General features: G+C 40.4%; 1 non-coding gene across 1 annotated transcript; it reads left to right on the forward strand.

Annotated features, from left to right (window-relative positions):
- The first annotated feature begins 3765 nt into the window (after nt 1–3765).
- Nucleotides 3766–3838, forward strand: TRNAS-AGA (transfer RNA serine (anticodon AGA)). The gene has a single exon. It is a non-coding gene; the product is annotated as a tRNA-Ser (tRNA).
- The last annotated feature ends 21755 nt before the right edge of the window (nt 3839–25593 follow it).

Here is a 25593-nt window from a genome sequence, read left to right on the forward strand (position 1 = left end):
CACATCTAGGGCTATCTTTCAATATGCCTTCTCTGTGTGTGTTTTCATAACATCTGTATTGGAATGAAAAGTAGCTGGAAGGCTGTGGTTGAGTATGAAAGCATTTAACTATCAACTGTGAAGGTTGCTCCAGCCCCAAGATAAATGACTGTTTATCTGTAGTTCATTTTTTGCTCAAAGAAATACACACACTAAGAAACTGGCCAACAGAGTGTTAAATCAATTAAACAAGGCCATTAGATGGAGTGGCTTTAATGCCTTAGTAGCTCAAGTAAGCAAACTCAGACCTAAACTAAGACACCTCAAGGTGAAGAAATCGAAACCTAAGGACAACCAATCACAAACAGCCAACTTGGCTTTCCCAAATAAGGCAAACGCTCATGTTACAGCAATCAAATAATTTCCTTGCTTTGCATCTGCCTCTTCTCTGTCAAAGTCTTTCCACCAGCTTCTGCTGGTGAGCACTCCTAACCACTTCCAGTTTGTCTCTGCCTGATTTGAATCAGTTTTTGCTTAAATAAACTGTTAAAAATTCGATATGCCTCAGTTTCTCTTTCAACAGCAGGATGTTTTTTCCTGATGAATCATCACTTCAAAGATCAATGTAATGGATTGAATTAACACTGGCAAGTCCAAGGTATTCCTATTTTCAGACTATTCCTTGATGCTTCTCATTATTGTTCCAAACCATGGAGCTGACCCATCAGCATGGAGTGACTCAGTGAGTTCCAATATGTTATGTTTTAGGAAGAGTGTTAAAGTCTTAATTTCTTATTCCTTCCCACATAGCAACTTCCCTAACAGCAGCATTTCATAATTATGTAGTGCTTATCTGCGCCAGGCACTTTTCTAATCACTTGACCTAGGTATTTATGTATTTAGTTCTCATCCTGTAAGGTGGAAGCACCATCATTCATCCCTGTTTTACAGATGAAGAAATCTCATCCCAGGAAGGTTAAGGCACTTGCCCAAGGTCACACAGTCAAACACATAATCCACAAGGATTTGAACCCAAGCATTCTGAAAGTCTTTGCATTAACCTCTAAGCCCCAGTCTTAGGTGTGCTAGCCTAGGGCTGACTTTGGCTTCCACTACTGAAGAAGCTATGGGTGGACGAGAGCATGCAAAGGACAGAATGGTAGGAGGAAGAGCCTCAGGACAAAAAAGGGGAAGAGTTTAGAAAGTTGTGAAGTGGAACTGTGAGAGAAGGAGCAGGGTCAGAATCCTGCTCAGATCTGCCTCCGATTGGCTAAGGGCCCTTGGAAAAGGTATTTCATTTTTCTAAACCTCAGTTTCCCATTTTCTAAAAAGCTGATGATAATACCACTTCACTCTAGGGACACAATGGTATTGTGTCCCTAGAGTGAAATAAGATAATGCATGCCCTTATTCACCGAATAACCTTAGCTGTCACCTACCCCCAATACTCAATGAAAGGCAAAGAAAGAAACTTGAGATCTTTGAATTAACTAAATTGAAAAGACAGATCTCTCAGTAGACTTTCCTCAGGACTGGCAAATTAACCTAAACAAAGCAACAAAACAAAAACCTGAAGAAAATCTGGCATTTGTACACATTAATTTCTTTCACTTCAAATGTTCCTTCTTACTTCTCTCTTCATTTTTTAAAACTCTCTCTCCTCCTCCTCATCTTTCTCCTCCTTGTTCATTTTCCCCTTTGTTTCTTAGTCGAATACTTTTTGGAAACCTCCAGCTTTGACTCAGCTGAGAGAGAAGAAGAAGTTTCTACAGCAGCCAGAAATCTACGGAAAAAGCCAAGTACCCTGGGGGACACCCCAGCTGCAAAACAAAAGCAACGAAAAAAAAAAAAAGCTGGCTAAGCTGGGAGATGAATGTTCTAGAGGGAGGAAGTATGGGGATGACTAAAAATTGCAGATTTTTTTCCAGCCTGGGATTGACTTTCCCAAGTTCCACTCTGCTTCTATAGTTGATTTACTTTACTACAAAGTTGTCCTTTGCCTAGACCATCTTCTATTTCCTTTTGTAGTCCTGCAGAATCATTTAAGTTGTTTCAGGCACATGTGTCTCATTTGCCATCCAAATTGCTGGTTAGAATAGCAAAATGCATCTTTTCCTATGGTTCCATCTCTGTGTGTGGACAGGAGAGCCCTGGGTTGAACTTCAGCCCCCTGCTTATGAAATCACCTTGGGCAAATTACTTAACCTCTCTCTCTTCATTTGTAAAGTGAGTGTGAGAATAGTAACAGCCACATAGGTTTGTTTGAGATAATAATACATGTTAATCACTAGCGTAAGAGCAGAGCCAGAAAAATATTCATTCTATGGGAGCTACAACAATTATTTTTCAGTCTATTTTTCCTTTGTCCCACAAATGCCTAAGTACTCAGTTTAAGCAGTTTTTGTCAGGTGAACTATATGAATGAGAAAAAGATATATCATTAGTCAGGGCAAAAGATCCATTATACTAAAAGGCTTTACTTCTTTTCAGGGGTTTGAAGAGTTTTCATGTTCTAGGTTATATTTTAGAGGCAAATCAGAAAAAGAAACATTGAAACGTGAAAAATAAATATGAAGTGATATCCTTCACAGTTGTCATCATGGTTAGGACATCTTATTTACATAAATAATTTTTGATTGTTTTAACTATATTAGTAGAATGCCACGTTCATTTAATAAGTTAAAAAAAAAAACAGGGCTTGGTTTCCATGAAACTAAAAAAACGAATTTAAAACATAACCAATCAGTTCAGTTTTAAAGATTAAAAGGGTATTTAGATTCCTCCCCCTGAATTAGCAGCTTTTTGGGTGCATTTTTGCCTCTAAGTGACCTGTTATTTTCATTCTAAGTGACTTGTTATTTCATAATATTTAAAATATTAACATTTTTAAGCCTATGGCATGGATAAAGTACCTGAGATTAAAACATGAGCGAGCCACAGATATAACCCTAGAAAATAAAAAGCTTGCAAATGCATTGAGTATATATGGAAATTGTGCTTTCGAGGAACACAGTTGTGCTCATTTGTGCTTATTATAAGGCTAGAGTGGGATCAATCTGATCATTCCTGCTGTGTCCTGGTTAGAGAACTCTGTGTCCATATGTATTTTCCAGGTTGTTGGCTTACTAGGTTAAGCGGATATTTATTTTCCATCTTGTTAATGACAGTCAAAATTCATCCCCCAGAGTCAGAAGACTGGGTGAGCCATTTGCTAGGGCCCTGAAAACCACCTTTCTCTGTCACACAAGTAGTTGTTGTAATCAAATTGGCTCTGTGCCTAGAGCAGGCTGTGTGACTCAGTGACAGTTGCAATCAGAGCATGGAGTTGGAGACAAAGAAGTCATAGATCAGGAAATCACAGAGACGATGGCCAACTGGGATTGGATGGTTTTGTATGAGTGGAGTTTTTTTGTTACAGATTTTTTTTTCTTTAAATATCATTCATCAAAGACACATTTAATCCTGTTACTTTTGTATGAAACTGAAACAATTTTTGTCCTAGTAATACTCTGTCCAACACTGCAAGTGATTCTGTACTAAGGGAGAACTCCAAATATTATAACAACTATTCAGCGTTTCCAGTGATTTGAGATCCATGCTTGGTGAGGGCATATATGCCTACTCCCACTTGACTTAGATTGACTTTTTGAATACATTTTGATTTTAACATCCACCCCATGCTAGATCCAATTCATTCCAGAGAAGTAACAGAATTAATTTCCAAGTGAATTCTTTGAAATCTATAACACGTATATTTTGTTAAAAAAAAAAATCAAGCACTTGGGGGGAGGTCATAGCTCAGTGGTAGAGTGCGTGCTTAGAGTGCACAAGGTCCTGGGTTCAATCCTCAGTACCTCCATTAAATATAAAAGTAATAATAAACAAACAAACAAACCTAATTACCTCCTCTCTCCCCCTCAAAAAAGAGTTAAAAAAAATAAGCACTTAACTTCCATATCTATCCATCTAGTTATTAATAGTTATAAATGTACATGACAAATGATAATAAAAACAGAAATTTGTAGCTATTGGTCAACTTTAAGGGGAAAGTATAAAAAATTGAGGAAGGATGAATAAGGTTGGGAAGTTGTGGTGGTTACAATATAATTTATTTTTCTCTTTTTATAATAGCAGTTATATAGGCAGAGATACAAGATGGAGACACTCTGGTTAACACCAGAGGCATCATCCTTAATTGTGGTTGAGTAGAACTGCTGTCCTACAGGGTAAGGATGGGTATAACCTGCAAACAATAACAGAGAAAGGTGCTAGATTCTGAAATAACATCCTCCCATAAACTTAAAAAATTGGAGGTAGGGGAGCAACTCTTTCACACTGTACCTGATGTGCTCTTGGTGTGAAATACTCTTACAGCACCTCAACATGGAATACTGAGGTTCTGTAGGAGGCAGATTGCAAAAGCCATTATAAAAAGGCCTGGAGAATTGTGATGTAACTTGAGATGGATGTAACTGTACGAGGATTAGACTGCATCACCCCAAAGTGAATAGATACTACTTGGGGAAAGAATTGGACTGACTGCTCTGTGTGATTCAGTTGCTCAGACAGTTGAAATGAACAGACTTGTATATTTGGATCACAATGTATGTGTAATTGGATCTATGTATGTATCCATGGGTCTGCAATGTGTGATTGGGTCATTATGTCAGGATCTCCCACCCTAAGAAATGTATACAGTAATAGATTCTATTTTTCATTCTTTCCCAAAGGAATTTTGTTTTTGTAATGGTTCATTGTTTGAACATGGAAATTTTGTACTTTTTAGGAACATACCTGTCTGCGTGGAGCAATGTCTCTTCTCTGTGGAAATAACTGTCATCAATATCATGCAGAGAAGTGCCATTCAATAAATATTTATTGAACACCTATTATGTTCTAGGTGCTTCTCTAGGGGCTTGAGATACAATGATGAACAAAACAGAGATGCCTGCCCTCATGGAATTTGCATTTTATGTGAGGTGATTGACAATAAATACTAAACCTGATAAAGAAGTAAATAGTATGGAGGTACAGCAGGTAAAAGGAATCAGGAGTGCTGGGGGAGGGTGTTGGGATCTTAGAGTGATCAGGGGAGGCCTCACTGAGAAGGTAACAAGTGAGCGAAGACTCACAGGAAGTGAGAGTCAGACTTGCGGCTTCTATGGGAACAGCATTTCTAGGAAGAGGGAATAGTCAGTGCAAAGGTCCTAAGGTTATTATTTTCACATGGCTCACTGTCTTCTTTGTCCAGGGAGAATGGCACTGAACTCATGGAGAAGTTATTGTATTTCACTTCACGGGGTTGGGAGGAAGATACACCTCTTCCCAGCTTTCTATCCAAGGTTCATAACCTCTAATGCCTCAAACATCTGTGATTTTTGGCTCAGAAAGTGACTGGGACCAGTCTTGGCCATATTTTATAGATCTTGCCTGCCTCCCTGAACATGTATAGCATAGGGAACCAACTCAATTATGGGTATTAATTTTTTTCTGTTAGAACAGCTTGGGAAGGAATAATTATTGCTAACCATCTGTATTTATCAACTCTAAGATGAATATACTGTAGGGATAATTATTGTCTCCCCAGAAATGTAACTTATGAACTTGATAGCAAATGAATGGTATGGGACACACACATTTTCTCTATATGACATTTTGCTCCAAAACCTATTCTTTGGTAATCTTTGAAGTACATGTGCTGTATTGATACTAAGTATTCAATAAGCAATTTCAGATGTAAAAATGCTATTTCATACCATACGATAAACTCTAGAATAAAACATTTCTGTGGCATCGTGACAAACTGTGACCCTGCATATATAGAATACACACACACACACACACACACACACACATATATATGCATGCATATGCACACACATATATATAAGGTAAAAAATGCATTCCAATTTAGGATATGTAAATAAAAGGAAAAATAAATGCACACACATCCCCTTACCCAGGTAAAAATATATTATTAAGCAAACCACAGAAATCATTAACAAACATTTATTGGGGACCTACTGTTGGTGAACACTGTGGCAAGAGCCCTTGTTCCATTGCAGAACTTGAATTCTGCTTCTACAAGGAGCACACATAACAACTGTAACCACCACCATGTACCCACTGAGTGCCTGTTACTTCCAAGGAATGTGCTAAGTGCATGTGCTTGCATTATTGTATTATTGTATTATTGCAATATTGCATCATTTAACCTTATGCAGTAAGTACTATTACTGTCAACAGATGAGAATAAAAGGGCACAAAGAAGCTAAGAAACTTGTATAAGACCTTAGAGCTGGTAAATTCTAGAATAAAGATTCAAACCAGGTATTATTCTATTTCTAGGGCCCATAGGCTTCCCCCTTGTAGTATGTTGCTTGAAAAGGATCTCAGAAGTAGCGTGAGAACCCTGGGGTCAGAGGAGACTCAAGTTTAATTCTTGCTTCTGTCTCTTATGTGGCCGTAGACAAGGTATTTAACCTTTGAGACTCAAGGGCTAACAGTATAGATACTAACATCTATAGTACTGCGTGTCTATAGATACTGATATCTGTAGTACTAGCGTTTAGTAGAATCAATACTATTATCTTCTTTGCCAAATTGTCGTAAGATTAGAGATCATGTGTGCCTGCCACATGGCCACTACTTAATAAATGATAATTGTTTGATTTAACTGTTACCTCTGAGTCTAAACAGAATCACAGAGGAAGAATGCAATGCCAAACTCAGAGAGCTAACTTTTCCTGTTCCTATTAACCAGGGCTACTGATGGCTACTTCATAGCTTGTCCCTAGAATCAAGTGTAACCATCAGTAAAGGAAAGAAGACCAAGGAGCGTGTGCTCCTTCTGCATTTTACACAACTTAGAAAAGGAAGCCCATTTATTTATTTTACACCAGAACTTTGGGCACAGTGCAAAGTCTTCCTCTGGAGAAAACAGACAACAAGCTAATGTCCCAAAGAGAGAGAAACAATTTAGCCAATTCATGAACTAAGGTTGTAGTTACAGTATATACTTTTAGCCAAAGTTAGTAATTTGTTAGCTTAAACAACACCAAACCAAGATTACCAGAGTTGCTAGAGAAAGTGCTACTTAAGGATAGGTCAAACCGTAAATTATAAAATTGAAAATCGAAGTTGATAAGGATGTTCAGAGACATTAGGATTTACACAGGGGATTTTGCAGTAAAGACAGAAAAACAAGCCTAAAACAAGTTATTATTCTGAACTATAGAGGTATAAACAGGATCCCAGTTAATGAGTATTCCAAGAATGTTTAAGGAAATAACAGTGTCAGAGTTGGAAGGGATTTTAGAGCTCACTTACTCACATGCCTCTTTTTCTAGGTGTGGAAACTGAAAACCAAAGAAAGGAAATGTTGTGGCCAGTTCCATACACTACAGTCGAATATTTCTCATCTTGATTTTCTCCTGGATGAGGTGATGGGACTTAGTGAGAAGCTTAGTTTATAGCCAGGGGCCTTGCTAAATTTAGATTTGGTTCTTGCTTATGTAATTTTCCTTGTGTTTTCAATTATTTATACAAATATATTATTTATATATGTCTGGAACTTGTGCTTTTAGCACTCAATAAACAGGAATAATTTATAGGACTAGGGAGTGCTTCCTGTCCTTACCTTTCAGAGTATGTTCTTTTGCATTGTTAATTAATTGTTCTATTTCAGCCTTGGGCAACTTCCTTTCCCAGCAGTCTTGTCTTAATACTGAACTAGCCAGAGAGAGCTATGTTGTTAGCCTCTACCTTTATCTTCATACTCAGATTCCAAAACCCAGGTTAAGATCCTGTTAGCTATCTCCCTAGTACAGCTACCTACTGGGGGGGCTTAGAGGGTGACTCAGAAGATGCTTTCCTTCACCAGGGTGAGAATGTACCAAAAGAGGAAGCAGGCTGCCAGGCCTAAATTGAAGTTGTCTCTGCTTCAAGTTTCTTCTTTGCCTCTGCTTTTTCTTTCTTTTTAAGTTAAGTTCTTGACATACTCTTTCCTCTACCCTCCCTCATCACCTTTCTTCCTTCTGCTGCCTTGCATTGACTTCGGGTACTTGTGTCATCTCAGCTCCAGGCCATGGGTCTGGATTCTACCACCAGAAATGATTTCTGACTTCTGCCTCTTTCCCTATACTGCTCACTTCCCTATGACTGACCCTCCTCATCCATGGTTCTCACCCGGCCTTGGATTTCTGAGGTTCTTTTTGTTTTATTGGAGTATAGTTGATTGACATTGTGCTAGTTTCTGGTATACAGCATAGTGATTCAGTCATACATATATATATATTGTTTTTCATATTCTTTTTCATTATAGGTTATTACAAGCTATTGAATGTAGTTCTCTGTGCTATACAGTAGGACCTTGTTGTTTATCTATTTTATGTATAATAGTTTGTATCTGCTCATTTCCAAATCCTAATTTATCCACCCGCCCATTTCCCCTTTGGTAACTGTAAGTTTGTTTTCTACATTGGTGAGTGGAATTTCTGAGGTTCTTGCTCTCTGACCCACAGGACTGAATGACGGTTGCTGAAAGGTGCCAACACACAGGTACCCCAGAGTGATGCTTGTCTGTGGAGAGGCCTCAGTAGGGCTGGGACTCCTTTCTTCTCTGCCTCCTTAGCATCTTCCAGAGCAAATGGAAAGAGGTCTTCAGTTGTTTCTCCCTGAGCCTGAAGGATTAGCTTTCTAATCAGTTTTAAGAAAAGTAAATATGGTGAGATACATAAACTTTTCCCAGGAAAGGCTGGACAAAGGTGAGATGGGCTATCTTTTTTGCTACTGTCACTCAAAGCCCTGAGGTCCTTGGTTAGGCCTTGGAGCAAGGTCTTTCCCAGGTTCCTTCTTCTCTTGGATGGAGTAACCAGGTGAGCAGCCCACTCACAGACCATCTAATCTGAAGGCAAGAAACTAGCTTATTATAGGGTATTATTATGAGGATGTAGACCAGATACAACACTGACTTGACATGAAAGGACTACTGCAATACAAACAAAATAATTCTTAGGAAAAAGGGCCATTGAGGGAAATTTCTCTTTCTTTTTCTCAGCATTATCAGCAATTTGCTTTCTATTTCATGGTATGGTAGCTAGTCGTTAATCATAATATAGGTGTCAGAATACACTGAATGAAGGATTGATGGGTGGATAAATGAGCATCTCAATGAAAGATGTGGAACTCTCTGGACCTAAGCTGTTCATGCTGGGAACTCCTCATGGTACCTTACATATGTGTCAGGAGCCCTGACAGCATCTTTAAAGGCTTAAGGAATGAACCTGGGGATGCACCTGGTTCCTTGAGACTGACTGGCCACAGCACTGGCTGTCAGGAGCCTCCCTTTTGGGGCCCACTTCAGTGGATAGATACCAGAAAGGTCTGTGCATTCTGGGGCCAACTAGGTCGCCAGGGAGCTCCACCCAGTCCTAGCAGATTAGGCCAAGTAGGTAGTAGTTACCTCTGTTAGAGGTGAAGGAGACGATTCTGAGAAAGGTACTATAAATGCCCTGGGCAAAGGTTTTTCTTAAATTCATCTGGCTACAAAGTGTGTATTAGCTGCATATTTAAAACATCTTAAATTTTCAGAGTGATGTGTTTAATTGGAAAAAATGCAAAAAGTATAAATAAATGAAAGTAAAGCCCTCCACTTCTGTGACGCCCGATTCCCACCCCGTGAGTAAGCACAACTAAGAGCTTCTTGTGTATCATGCGTGTATAACTGGTATGTGGAGTGGGCTAGACTAAAAGGCGTGAAATCAGAAAAGTAGCTTTACTCTTCCTCTAACCTAAGCCCTTCAAACTCACTCTACAGACCTCCCTGCACAGTCCCTTGACAACACATTAGGCAGATCCTGTAGCTTTTCCAAATACGTCTAGATATTAAAAGTCTTTTATTTTTAAATGTATTTAAAAGGTCAATCTGATCAAAATCAAAAGTTCCTTCTTACATTTAGTTTAAAATTTCTCCCCTTCCTGAGGCTTAGGCCTGATCCCAGTTCAGAAACCTGAAGAAGGAGACAGAGGAGTGTAGGGTGTGGCTTTCCACTCTCCTGCACCTACCGTGCTCTTCCACTCCTCTGGGTCAGGCACTGAACCCCGCCCATTGCCCAGCTCCTCTGGGACTGGGCTGCGAAGGCGATGGGAGGTAAAGGCCAGGCCTTGCTCAACACGTACTGTGTAATCAGAAATCTCAGCCCTCTGGGAGGGTGGATACCTAACGCTCGCTTCTTCCTTCATGGGGTGGTTCTGTGGGTTTTTCCGAGACTCCCTCTGCCCAGTCAGGGACTCTGCTCTCTGTTCCTTTTGTGGAAGATGCTCTCTCTCTCAGCCGTGCCTCTCCTGGATCTCCCTCAAGAATAGTCTTATGATCCTTCTGTTTCTCAGAATGTTTCTACTGGGGTTATCTTGCCGCAGCTGGCAGAGCTGCAGGGCAAGATCTTTTCAAGATGGCACTAGCCTGGCTAACTTCCAGGGTGATGGCTTAGCCCATGGGAAAACTTGACATCGTTGTCCACCGAACCCTGGGAAAATGGCTATTTTCACCACAGCTCTTTTTTTGCTCTGCAATTTCTGGTCATTCTAGGCAATGCCTGGCTTTTAACATTTTCCAGGCAGTAGGCAGGTACTTCATTCTGTGCCCTCAAGTTCCAGGGAACACAAATTAAGTTCATCCAAGAGCTCTCTCACCATATTCTGTTGCGAGAGCAGTATGGAGGGAGCCCTCTGAATTTTTGCAGGTTGGCAAGCCTAGCAATGAGATGGGTGAGATGCTTTTTCTCCCTCTGGTGAGCCCCCATTCTTTCTTAGGTTTTCTCTTTCATTCTCTCTTCTTGGCACTCCATTCAGCCTCCCTCATGAAGAAGGGAACCCCATGGAACTATAATGCGATCAGGCCAATGGCACATCCCTTTCTTCCTCACACTGCTCATCCTCTAACATCCTTTCAGAGACTGAAGGTGGGTGATGAGCTAAGGGTCACAGTATAGGGTTGTGTTTACCATTTAGTAAGTTCTGAATGAATAATACAGGATCTCTGTTTAGAATATGGGGGAACATGTTGCTTATTATTACTAATATAGAAACCTCAGCTCAGATTCTAATACAACAGGAAGTCCATTTAAGCAACACACACACACACACACACAGATCTCTAATTATAGATCCTTTCTTAACTGCAAATGGAACTATATTGTTTATTGTTCTAGAGTCTGTTTTCTTAAGAACAAATCTTAGACAGCTACTATCATTAGTACATATGGATTCTCTATAGAGTACTGCATCACATGACTATTTCCAGATTTCTGTTATGACAAACAACACTAAAGCAAAGAGTCTTGGTGTACTTTTGGGAGCATGTTTGCAGAATAAATTCCTGGAAGAAGAATTACTTTGAATTCACAAGTGAAATTTGAATATATGTTGCCAATTTGCTGAGTTCTTAAAAATCAGTTTTCACTCTAATCATTAGACTGTGGAATGCCCATTTCCCCACACCTCCCATGAATCAGGAGATTTAAGAAGCATTGAAACATCTGTCAGTCAGGTAGGCTATATATATATATATACATATATATATATATATATATATATATATATATATATGTAGTATATATACATATACATTATTTTAGTTTATATTCTTCAATTATGAGCATGGTGGAACATGTTTTCATACTTTTATTGGTCTTTTGAATCTTTTTTCTGAGTTGCCTGTTCATTTCCCTTGCTCATTTTTGTATTCATAATTTTCACCTTTGTGTTTAAAGAGCACCTTGTATATTAAGGACATCTACCTTATTCTGATATGTGAAATGGAACATAAGCTCCAGTTTGTCTTTGATACATTGACTCTGTGTGTATCCTTATTTTTATCCTGTAAAGAAGTTTTACAATTTTCTGTAGTCAATCCATCATTTTTTTCCCCCTTTTTGGCATCTGGATTTCATGACATCCTTAGGAAGGCTCCAGAGTTCTAAACATATTCACCTACTTTTTCCTAGAGTTTTCATGGCATTACTTTCTTTTTCTTTACATTTAAATTACTGATTCTTTTGGAATATTTTAGGGTAAGGTGTGTGTTTTTTGCATCTAACAAGGCAAACTTTTTACCTCCTAGACTTTTCTAATTTCTCTTTCTCTTATTCACAGCACTGAATGAAAATCTAAGTCATAGTCAAAGTCCCCCTTTAAATATGTATCTTCTCACATAGTTCAACACAAAGGCAAATAAAAAAGGCAAAAACATCTGGAAGGGACACAGAATGAGTAGGCCTACCGCCTACTTTCCAGGATCCTTAGCCTGACTTTTCTGGGCATTGGGCTCTTGGACCAGTGCTTATTTTCATGACAATTATAGTGCATTTTCAAATCCAGTGCTGAAACACGCAAGAATATTTGCTTCTCCCCATTTTTACAGTGGATGCCAGGAGAGGGGAAGTAACAGACCCAAGGTCACAGAGCAATTCAGGGTGTTGAAATCCAAAGTTCTGAGCCATCTAGCCTGTTTCAGTAATCACCAGACATCATGTACAAAGCACAGGTAAAAAGCATTCCTCTGATTGCATCACTCACTAAATTATATAATCCACAACAAAAACAGCTAGAGGGCAGCGGACAGGGTAAAGCTGAGCCCATTGAAAGGCGCAGATGTTTCAGTGAATCAGGAAAGTGGCCTGCTCAGAGAGATCATATATAATATTTGACAATGTGAGTCAGACTTGGGCATAATTCAAGATTAATCTTATCCCCTTAATGAAATAGCTGATTGTTTTGACTTGTTCCTCTCTGCCTGTTCCAAGTTGCCTGACAGTGTGTTATAGAGACAGTCTCGCTGGTCTGAAGCTCTATTCTCAAATGCTGAATTATGGAGTCCATTAAGAAGTTCAGAAGATCTGTTTGGAGAGGCAGGAATCCAGTAAAGCTTCTAATTTTTCCATGATGACTGATGGATTTGGAGCACTCTTAAGGGGTGGCTGTATAATGCTAAGTGTTTAGCGTGTGCCAGCGTTGTCACCTCACATGAACCCTGCAACTACCTTTTTTTTTTTTTCCAACCTCATCTTCACAGGCTGCCTCTAAGGGAAAGAAAATTTCTGACTTTGGAAGTTGGGAGAGACTGGAGAGAAGGTGGGCAGAAGAGGGGGGAGGCACCAAAGAAAACCTGCCTGTGTCTTAATTACCTGGCAGATTCTCTGCTGTAGTTTCATAGGTCATTGGATTTCTTCCAGAAATGTTGTTTTGCAAAGGGTGTGTGGAGTCATGTAGGCCCTCTGGTGAATAGGATCTTCCTTTCCAGCAACAGGATATGGGAGTTCAGCACCGGGAAGATCCCTGTGTCCAAAATGGTGGGGAGAAGTCGGAAACGGTCTCTGTCTAACCAGCTGCTATTTTCTCTAAATTCAAGTGGCTCTGGGGATTGGCCCCAGCACCTCATCATACTAGGTGCCTGTGTTTAATCCTAGGTGCCTTGAGGCTCTTCAGTTAGTCTGTGGTTTACGCGGTCAGTGCCGACAGGCAGTGATTGTGCTTGTCATAGAAATGGTTCATTCCTTGATGTGCTTTCAAGCGCTGTATCCTATGAATCCTGTTGGCAAGAAAACCATCCTCCACCCTAGCACTTAGTTAATAAATATGGCTTGAAAAGCAGCCAGAAATGCATATGTTTGCTGTGCTGTTACATTCCTTCCTGAAAGGGAAAAGCTCTTCTCAATGTGATGCACAAAAGATTCTATTAATTAGGAGAAATTACAATGTTTCCCTATAGAATCAAGAAAAAAGGATAGCCTGTGTTGCTACTCTGCTGGTTCCTTTGTTGGACAAAGTTTATTACTCTGGCTTCTAGCAAAGAAATGGCCAGTCTGACCCCTCTGTTGTGCCTCTTATCCTCGCACTGTGCACACACGACTATTCATTAATGTCAACAAGACTTATGAGTGCATATCCGGTGGGGTGGAGGCAAGGGGACTAGATCCCAAAGTCAACATCTTCGCAATACATTCCAACATGAAAACGATCAAAGTCCCATTACTCTTCAGTGACTTAACAGAAAACAAAGTAGAGCATTCAGGACACAGGTTAAAGATGAAGCAGATTTTAATTTTTTTCCTCCTAAATTGTGTTCCTATATGCAATAGACTCTAAAGCACTGGAAGTCCAACTGGTCCCCAGGCCCAGTAGGACAGGGTCATAAGAGCTCACTTGGAAATCGAATTTCCAGAAAGAAATGTAAGCTTCCAGGAAGCTGAAGGAGAAAAGAGCAGCCACCCAGGCAGAAACCAGGTGTTAAAGATTCTGAAACACATGCGAGGGAATATAGTCAGACGGGGAGTTACATGTTGGATGACAGAGGAGACAGAGGGATTTCTTAGCTTCTTTCTGCTGTGATGCGTCTGTGGTTACACTGAGGAGGGCTCCTAAGAAGACTCAGGCTCAGCTCTTAAGAACAATGCCTTCCCTCCAAGTACAAAGAAGGCCCCCTCCTTTCCCCCGATCATTGCACTGCGTAGTCTGTGTGCTCTTCCAACCTGCACCCTACTCTTCTCCGCCCTGAGCCCTGTGAGGCTGATGTCTCCAGACGAAACCCCCTGGGCTCCCTTGTCCCTGGCTTCTGTCTGGGTTTGGCTGATGGCAAGGGGCTGAGAAAGGAGTCAGAGAGCAGCAGGAAAGAGAGGAGGATCTACTTATGCCCTGTCACCCTTCCTGCCAGGCCTCAGGTTATCAGCGGCTGTGTTCTTCTAGAACCCTTTCCTACCATGCAGGTCTCAGTGGGGCCCAGCGACCACTCCTGCCCCTTGCCATTCAGGCCTAGGATTGCTGGTGGTGGCCTTCTTTTGCTGGCCCAGGGATGCTTTGCCATCCTTAGCTGACTTTCCTTGACCTTGTAAGTGGTCTCCTTCTCTCCGTGTGCTCACAGGGCCTCTTCTTTATGTGCGTACACACACAGTGAGATCTCTGTTGTCTGTTCTTCTTTTTAGAAGGATGCCAATTCCACAGGGTTAGGGCCTCACACTTAGGACCTCATTTAACCCATATTACCTCCCTAAAGGCCAAATCCACAGATATATGGCTTCAACATATGAATTTGAGGTGGGGGGGTGGATTCAATTCAGATCATAACAGCTTCTCCCCTAGGAACCTGAACTTAGCATTGACTCCTGATCCATCATGTCAAAAACAAAAGTCAGACCCTCTAGGGTAGGAAAAAAGTCCCTTTCCCTCATACCTGCAAGGTAATAAATCTTTCGAAATTCTTACAAAAGCGCATAAAATTGTTCATAAAATATGCCAGGATTTGGAAATATTTAAATCAAACTCAGTTTAAACTATACACATCTGAGGACCTTGACAGATTGTTTACAGTCGGAGCATCCTATCCTGACTTCAGCCAGAGCAGCATTACATCATCCTAGTAAGATGTGGTTGGTATCACACTTAATCATTCTGTGTTGAATTTACCTGATTCTGAAGTGGCCAGGGCTTACTTCCACAACGTAAGAAAGGTGTGGGAACGAGAGCTGACAGTCATGGATAAAACTTGAGTGGAGGTGCTTAATTAAGGAAAGGAAAGCTATGATGGTGGAGGCATGGGGGGTGAATGAAACATTTGTCCTTCGACAAATTTTTTTTTGTGATAAATCACAGGATGAAAAAAGTGGTCATATAAGCAGTTCACCCTCCTTTTCTCTTCTGCTGGTCCATTGCCTTAAATCTGATTGGTTTCTTTGTTTCTGCTCAGTTCTACCTCAATAGAAGAACACAGATTTGCCATCTATAGTGGACTAGTTCCTAAAGTAAAGTTGGCACTTGGTGATAAAGAGTCTGCAAACTTCAGGTTGTCTCAATTTCTAAATAACTGGTTAATCTGGTGGAAATACCGTTTCTCTCCAGAAGACCAGTTTATCACTTTGTTTGAAAAAAGAAAATCAGTATAATTTTACACACAGAGATAAAAGTTATAGAACATTAGTTAGAATGATTTTCCACTGATACATATTTTTAAATTGGCACGTTTAGTTACATGGTGTGTGTCAACATAGGTGAGTCTTTGTGTTTTGTTTTGCTATCATGTACACTACAGAAAGGAAATCTAGGTAACACCAGCGGTGCTGGCTGTTGGGGCGGGGGTGCACCTCAGAGCATGCAGTCTAAACCATTTTTGTTTCCCCAAAGTTCTGGGTATGTTTTGAACTGAGAGGGTACTAGAAAGAAGGAAAGAGTCTGGGGGTTCTGGACAGTCATACCACTGGCTCCTGGGATGCGTGAGGCGAAAATCCTGCTGAGATGCACTGATGAGATGTTTAACACACTGGGGTGTCCTCATATTACTGGTGTGGAAAATCCTGGTCTGTCATCACTCTGATCTTTTCAAGAAGTAGAGTCCACAGTCTCTCTCGGATAGCCCTTTTCGTTCACCATTCTCTCGGTATCGCACAGATCTCCATAACCCCAATCACTTGGGCTAAGTCTACACCCACTGTCTTTTGTTCCATTTACAATGAAGCTAAAAATCAGCTGGACTACATAAGGATTCCTGTCATTGAAAACTTTCTCTTCCCTTTATTAAATATGCTGCCCCTCTTTGAATTATAAAAAGACAAAGAAAAAAGAAAAAATGGGTGTGGCACTAGATTGAATATCTTCAGAGAGTCCCTTGTACCCTCTGAATTCTCTTGACGTTTTCCCCTTGCTTACCTTCTCAAATAAGGGGAAATCTGGTCACCAAACCCGAGCCTGCCATTTTCCCCTTCATGAACACAAGGGAGAGGTTTTATGAATTAAAAAATAAAATGCTAATGCCATGGGGAAATTACGACTTGGTACCACAAACTCAGCGTGGTTAAACTATAATATATAACTCCCACTTCTTCCCACACGCACCGAAGTATCACAGGGAAACTACTGATGAGAAGTTTTTTCTTCCCCTTTCTTTTCTTTTTTAATGCGAGTGTGGGGGAGAAGACATCGGCCTTTATAACTTCCTTGTTGAAATTGTTGACACTTCAAAGTTAATATTTCCCTCAGGGAGTTTCCTTGATGAACTGAATAGTTCTCGCCCTATTCTTCCAAGGTGGGAAACTCTTAGGAGGGGAGGTCCCTCAATCACACCTCTTTCCGGAACACCTCACCACTCCACTCTGGAACCGGGGACGTGTGGGGCCTGTGGTGGGTGGGAACCCTGGGGAACATAAAGCCCATTGTGCCTCTTCTAAAACTTTCCTTTGTTCAGAAACTGTCTTGACTGAGCTGGTGCCCCAGGACAGAGATGCCAGGAGAATCTATGGAGTAAATATACTTAGGAGTAGATCCCAAGGATCCTGGGATTAGGCAATTTGCTCTTCAAAAACCAGAAGGATCAAAACCTCACTCATTCACCTGTACTAACAGGCACTTGTGATGGTCAATTTTATGATCAACTTGGCTAGGCCTTGGTCCCTAGATATCTGCTCAAAAATTATTCCAGCTGTTTCTGTAAAGGTGCTTTATAGATGAAATCAATATTTAAGTCTGTAGATGTTAAATGAAACAGATCACCCTCCGTGAAGTGGGTAGGCCTCATCCAAACCGTTGAAGGTCTTAATAGAAAAAAGACTGACCTCCCCAAACAAGAGGGAATTCTGTCAAGAGACAGCCTTTAGACTCAAACAGCAACTCTTCTCTGGGTCCCAGTCTGCCAGGCTTCCCTGCAGATATTTTCTTTTCTTTTCTTTTCTTTTTTTTTTTGAGGGAGGCGGTAATTAGGTTATTTATTGATTTATTTTAATGGAGGTACTGGGGATTGAATCCAGGACCTCATGCATGCTAAGCATGTCCTCTACCCTCCCCCTTCCCTGCAGATTTTGGACTTGCCAAATTTCCACAATTATATGAGCCAATTGTTTAAAATCTCTTTCTCTTGTCTTCCTGTTGCAAGGCCTTTGCCCAGGCTGATGTCTCTGCCTGGAATACAACTCCCCCCAAGTACCCCCACCTCTGCCTAACTTATGCTTCCTCATCCTCAGACTTCACTCAACATCACTCCCTTCAGGAAGCCTCCTTGGTTCCCTGGATAAAGTTGATATGCTCCCAAAGCAGCAGGCACCCTTCCTTTGTAGCACTTACCATTTTGTAATGCTACCATTCAATTTTATTTAGGTCATTATCAGATTCAAGCTTGTCTATCTGACTGTAGAATTCACCAGGGCGGGGACTGTATCTGTAGTTCAGTGCTTATGTGCATGGCACATAGAAAATGCCCCCTGCCCCCAATACTTCCTGAATATGTAAGTAAGTGAATCCTAATCATTTGAATTCCTTATAAATGAAGTGTTGTTTTCGCAGGTTAGTCGTTGAGGGGACAAAGGTCCATTAATATGCCCTTGGTCACGCAGTGGTAAAACTGATATTCCACCCCAGATCGTTGACTCAGAGCTCATGCACTTTCCACTCCCCCAATCTGCCTTTCTCAGCAGAATACAAAGGCAAAATGATTTAAAGACAACATTCTGATCTGGGAACTTCCCTCCTTGCTTAATCTCTAAAAACACCCCAATTCTTGATACCACTAAGAGAAATGAGAAACCTACCTATGCATTTTAGATTGGAACCAAAGAGAGTAATTGTCTGGAAATCGTGGTACCTATTGCCTCCGAATAATCAGGAATCAGAGTGAACCGTATTACTTGAAGGTGAGAGTGGGTACGTGGTGAAGAATTTTCTTTAGCTCCAAATTTTAGAGGGTGAAAAAAAAATTGCATGAAGGAGAGAATCAGACAAAATGTATGTCTTCACATTTCATAAAAATGAACATTAAAAGCCCATATCTCAAATTTTTATGCAACTTAAAAGTATTTCATTTATAATTCTAAAGGATCAAAGCAATTGATTTTAATTGGTTCCTGAATAGCAATACTAAAACCTGTCCTGGTTGTCAGGTAGATAATTCCACTTCATTTTAGAAACACAACAGCTTAAGAATTGTGCAACCTTCCTTAGGTATCATGTAATAAGCAGATAGCTCAGACAGGGAAACTTGCAAAAATCTAATCAAAATGGCCTTACAATACTGTCTCCTGAATTTCAGACCCGAGGGCAGTTTCACAGCCAAGTCTGAAAGACTTGAAAAAACAGGGTTAGCTGGGAGTGCTGACACAAGCCCAGCAGAGAGAAAGGCCTCACTATATTGCTGCAACAATCTGAGAAAAAAATGAATAATTTTTTTCAGTGTGCATTAATCTTCAGGCTGCTTCTACGTGGCTTGAGAATATGCCTCTGAAACCCACGTAAGTTGGCCATGTAAATCGTGTGTATATTCGTAGTGAATAGGGCCTTTGATCGCATTCCTACAATTATGCTGTTCTCCAAAAGATCTGAACTAAGTCCTAACATGCTAAGAATGCTCAGGGGGAAAAAAAACAACAGTGGAGAATGTTGCTTCTCTGTTATAAAAATAGAAGGGGTGCTCAGGGCAGCAGCAAGTTAAGACTTTTTCAGGTGACGTCTACTGAGGTAAAGTAACCTGATAGACATGTTATTATTAGGGAATTTAGGGTTAAACTGATGGCAAAGAACTTCAGGTACTTTAGGAAAAATCATTTTGGTAATACCTGTGCTTCCACAGGACTCGGTTTTTCTTTGCTGGGATTTCCCTTACCCTGGACTGAATAACAGACAGTTGTGTTTCTGCTTTGCTCTCCATATCTGCACTCCTACCCCCAGCCACTTAGATTTGCGTAGCTGGAGGACAGGAAAGATGGTTTACTCCTCTTTTCATTCCACACGGCACTCAGTAAACTGCAGTGAACATGGCAGACGCGAAATACACGTTAACTGACTTCGATACTATTTAGTAACTGGCGACCTGTACAATATGAGATGTGGGCAGAGGAGATGTGTTTTGGCAGATAAAATGATGACGACGCCTGAAATTGATGGAGCCACCTGACCCTGAGATTCTTTGTGTGTTTTATTACTCACTGCTTGATCACTGGTGCCCTTAGCCTGGACCAGGTCACCTGTCAAACCAAATCGGCAGCATTATTTTTCCTTTAAAGGAGCACTTAGAGCCGTGGTTAACAATGGTCACCATCACACAGGGCCCTGTAGTTCGGCAAACATAATTTGAATGCCAGTTTTGCCAGTTCCTGCCTGTGTGACCTTGGGCAAATTTCTTAATCTCTTTAAGGGAAATGGTCTAGACGAATTCCAAATTCCTATGGCTGGCGGGTGTTTCATGTGACTGGAGCATGCATTTGTGTGGGTGAGCCGGGTTCATTTAAAGGCACCAGGACAAGACTGGTTGGAAGCCATAATCCATCTCTTGGGCACAGCAAGAAGTCTTGAGAAGAACAGGACTTGGAATGTGGTCCATAACTCTGGCGTTATCTGTTATCCCAGTTTTATATGGGAAAGTAGCATAGAGACTAACAATCAGCTACTATGTCTGGATCTGGAAATACTTCATGCACCTTGAAGATTTATGGCAATTCTGCATGTGCACTGTCTATAATCCTGAAACTCTACTACTGAGGTTGCTGCTGGGAATCCAGTGTTATCTCCATGCCCTTGAACTAGAAAAGAGCTGTGGAAACTTCCAGATGTTGCTTCCTCCAGGTTGACCCATGATAGGAAATTACCATACCCCCTTCTAGGCTTTTCAGGATTGGGGAAATGGAATTAACTGACATTTCTGAGAAGTCCATGTGAATTATTCTATACATTTGAGTCTTCAGATTAGATATTGGCATCTCACATCCTAAGCTCTACCCTATGCAGTTTAGCATCCTGTATGTATTTATACAGTTGATAAAGTGTCACTGGTGGCACGTGGATGTGGTGGCTGCTCCTGAGACAATGTTATCCTCATTTTATAGACAGTTTAAAAGGAGCTTTGGAGTGAAACTTCTTGCTCAGTGCATATAGTAGAGGCAGAACTCTCAGGATTTTAAATCTAATTGATTTGATGTTTCTGAAGTCTTTCCAGGATTAGAAAGTTAGGAAGCTGCAATGTGGCAAAGCCTTTCTGTTTTTACTCTTTCTGAAATGGGTTGCATCATCTGACTCTCTAAAAGTAAATGTACTTTAAAAAAAAATTAATGGGAATTTTTCTTACAAAGGATGCAGCATTTTAACAACACTGCCTGATTCGTTGACTCATTTGAGATGACTTACATAACCGGGATTCCCCTCTGGCCATACCAGTCATGGGATATAGCTGGGATGCCCTACTGCAGTAAATTGATTTTCTGCTCCCCTTGCCCGTGCCCTGTGGGAACTACCAACTGCATCCAATCCTTCCCTCTGCTCAGACAGGGAGGGGAATCCCTGGGGGCTGAACGTCTTAGGAACTGCAGTCTTTCTTACATGTTTGTTCTCTGTGTCTGGCAACGCCAGTGTTTCCTGACCCAGCCACAGGCCACAGACCACGTGCCCATCTTGTCTGCCCTGTCTCCCATGCCTAAACATTCCACATGCCAATGCAGAATGCTTTTCTCTTCTTAATTTCTGGCAGATGTGGCCATTGTCTCTGCTACAGAACCAAGGAGGATGACTGACCCTCTGTGCAAGGATCTTTCTCAGGAATTCGCTTTTGTATCCCATGTCCACAACTCCAACCTAGCTCTCCTCTTGAGGAGAGAGCTCCCTAAGAACAATGCTGGTCTGCCTTCCTTTCTCCCCTCCAGGACAGTCTCAGGGGCTCTTCCTCCAGTTATTTCTTCCCACTTCCATGAATAGATTCCTTCCAAAAACAAAACCAGCAAATTGTCGGGGAGAGATGGAGGCAGGAGGCTTTGGTTACATTTGTTCAAAAGGGAAGGAATCCAGAATCTCATTACACAAAATAAGGAAATTATTCAGGTATATTTTTAACCTTAACTCTGATTCTCTGTGAGGCTTTTGTTTTATTTTTAATTAATAGATTATATTTTTAAGAAAAGTTTTAAGTGTACAGAAAATTGAGCAGCTAGTACAGAAGTTTTCAGGTACCACCTTTCCTCACTTGGTGAGGTTTGAAGTGCTCAGTTTTGGAACTCATGAGATGTGAATGTGATCTTGCAAGTAAGTGCAACATATCTAACCTGCTGAACCACCGAGAGACATGCAGGGAAGTGAATAAAATCAGCATTCTAATTAGATCACTTATCATCTTGGTCCACGGGTTATTTATAAGGCAAGTTGCTAAGTGTCCCAGTTGCCGAGCATTTTCAATGATTCAGATAAGAAGCACAAATAGCGAAAAATGTTTATTTTATAGCTTAAAATTTTTTTTTTCTTTTAAAGAGGTCTAATATAATTGAGTAGTATTCTAACAATCACTAGAATTTTCTAATTGCTTATCTCCTGTTTCAGTTGCTTCTTTTCTGGGTTCCCATTCTAGTCCAGCCCCTTTGTCCAGAACCACAAATTGATTCTTAAAAGCTACCTGTGGCTGAAGTGTGGAGCAGAGTGGGAGCTCCATTAACTGTGTATGGTTTCATCTTTCTGTAGCTAAATCCCTAAAGCCTTTAAAGAAGGGCCAGAGAGTTTGAAATCTTCTCTAATGATCTGGTAATGGTTGAAAAAGCTTGTTGAAAAGGTTGTAAATATTTGTTGATTGATTGTCAACAGAGAAAAAGGCTTTTATTTCTCCACAGTGGCTGAGAGAAGGGTGAAGGAGGAAGCTTTTACACCCTCATTTGAATTCGGCGTTTTAATTTCTCATGCTTCGAGGTCCTAGACATACATTTCAAGGACAGACCTCTTCTTCTACCTTCAAAGATGAAAAATTAGAATAAAAGAGTCTTCTTAAGTTTTGCTGTATAATCCGAGGAAAAGCACATAACTAGTTACTAAGCTGAACAAGACTAAGCACAGCTCTTCATGAATAAGAACGAACCTTTAGTTTCAATCCACGGAAGGGAGATGGAGTGGGTGGAGTAGGCAGCTGCCGATGTCGTGAGATGTGAACATTACCCAAGGACTTGCCTGTTCAAAAATATCTGGGTCTACCCTAGATGCTGAAAGGCAGCCAGCTATTGGAACTGCTTTTCTGGATTAAGATATTGTCTCCATTAGATGCCATTAAAATACACATCTATTCCTTAAGAAAGGTAAATGTTAACACATTCAGAAAGATTAGAGTGTGTGTGTGAACTTTTTATTTTGAGACAATTGTAGATTTGAATGCACTTGGAAGAAATAATACAGAGAGATCCTGTATATACTTCACCCATAGCTTGCATAACTTGCACAACTATAGTACAATAGCACAACCAGGGAATTGACATGGATACAATCTGCAGACCGTATTCAGATCTCTCCAGTTTCACATATACTTACTTGTGTATGTGTGTTCCATGCAATTTTATCACATGCATAGATTGATGCAGGCATCACCATAGTCAAGATACAGACGATATAAGATATAAACGCTGTCACAAGGTCATTGGGAACCACAGAGCAAAGGGTTCCCATAGGAGGAGTCCTATACTGAGCAGAACTGGCCCAGTTGGAGTTCTCCTTCTTTGTTCAGTTGTTACTGGGAGCAGCATGCAGGGAATGTGGTCTAAGCATAAATGCTGGGTCAATTCAAAGATGTGGTTGCTGGAGGCTGGAGGTCAACTACATTTCTTGTAGCAGGTTCCTTCTTCACAGAGCTGAGAAGGTACGCTGCCATGAACACTTTTTTCTTTTTTTGGTCTTTTTTTCGGCATTGACATTTTTGAAGGGTAGTCTTCCCTCTCTTTAATTTTTAGTAGAACATTCTTCATTTTGGGTTTGTCTTATGTTTAATCCAATGTTTATCATTTATTTCACAGACACTTTTACTGATCATGATCTATTAGCATCCCATTGAACTGGTACTCTTCAGAACAAACTTTGGGAAACTGCACGTAGATGTTGTTGTGGGAAATGAGCTTTCCCCTTCTTTTTCTAGTGACCTCTTCTTCTTTCAAATGGCACTCTTTCCAATGTTTCAGATGGTCACACCCTCTTCCCATGACGTAGCGAGTGCCATGCATCTCTCTGCCATCATACCTATCAGAAAGGGTGTCACTGACTGACGGGTCTAACTCCTTTAGGCTCATGTAGAAGATGTTCAACTGATGAGTGTATGGGGTACTGTGCCATTTCCAAAGGGGGGGCTTTTCTTGTAGTTCTAATAATATTACCTAGATTTTATTTATATAGAACCAAAATATTAAGGGCAAATAATTTGGATAATTCACAAGAAACAAAGAGGGGAGAATATAGTATAGGGGGAGAGACTATATAGCATGTCCTCTTTACACTATGGTATCAAAGTCTTACTAATGAAAATTCGTAAGGTGTTTTTACAGTAGGCCACTTAATGGCTATAAACGAGTCCTGTGAAGATGCCATTTGGAGGCAGAAGCTCCAGTACTGGTGCTGTTCGTGAGACTTGAGCCCTGAGAGTTTATGGGCTGGATTCAGAATTGGAATGAAGCATGGGAGTGACACGGGCAGGCTAAAAAATTAGCACTCCTACAAATCAACTTTCTTTAAATATTTAAATATTTATGTAGAGAAGAGGCTGAGCACTACAGGGGAAAAGCGTAGAAGAAAGACCACTGGAAGCAGAGCTCGGCCTGTTCTTTTAAGGTCCCAGCACTTTGGTACCTTCCCCAAATTCAGGTACACATTCAGCAGTCAGAACCCTTAAGTTACCTTCACCCACCTCTTTAGAAAATGGGCCTTAAGTGTGCCCCTTGGGAGGTCTCACACTGCATCCCAGTGCTCGTCTTGCCCAAGTGTTTTTTTAAGCCACATATTTCAGCCTTCTTGAGAAAATTTCTACTTAGTACAATGTTCTCCAACTTATCACTTAGCAAAGGTTAGTTGCTCCATAGTATGTTGACTCCCCAAAAAGTAGCCTGGCCAGCAGTCCCTTCATCTGACTCTGACTAAACTAGGGGAAGGGAGAGACACTGTCTTGACCCTGAATTTCTACTCCTTATTTATCCTTGGTTTTAGGTACAAATATTGACCTCCATTTTCATTTTAAGATTATTACCTACTTTTTCACATGTATTGAACTGTAAGATTTGTGTCCTCGGTATGCTTTGATAAAATAACTACCTTCTGCCCCTTAAAACTTAGATTACCCACGGACAGAATGGATGGATGGCTGATTATGGGATAAAATTTGAGGGGTAATGGAAAACTTTATTTGGTTAAAATATTTTTTCTACCTACTAATCTATAATTGTTAACTTATTTAACTAAAAAAGAAATAGAAGTATTACTTATCATTGGGTAAAATAGAAAATTCAAATAAGCAAAAATAATAAAAATTAAAATAATCCCTAAACATCTGCCAGAGGGTTTTATAACACATTTTGGTGTATATCCTTCCAGGATACACATATGAAAAATATATATTCAAAGGCCAGATAGTTCTCTACATTATGCTGTGTAACCTACTTTTTATATTTCATAATATATTATCAAATAATTTCCATACTAATAAATATATATTTAATTTATTATTTTAAAGGTTTGTGTATTACCTCATTATGTGAATTTCTTGCCATTATTTAACCAATTGGATATACTCCACTGTATTTAACCATTCCCCTATTTTTGGATATTCAGATTGTTTCCAAATTTTTCATTATGATAAGTAACATAGTG

This window comes from Vicugna pacos, chromosome 6, assembly GCF_048564905.1.
Source record: "Vicugna pacos chromosome 6, VicPac4, whole genome shotgun sequence".
In the NCBI taxonomy this organism is placed as follows: domain Eukaryota; kingdom Metazoa; phylum Chordata; class Mammalia; order Artiodactyla; family Camelidae; genus Vicugna; species Vicugna pacos.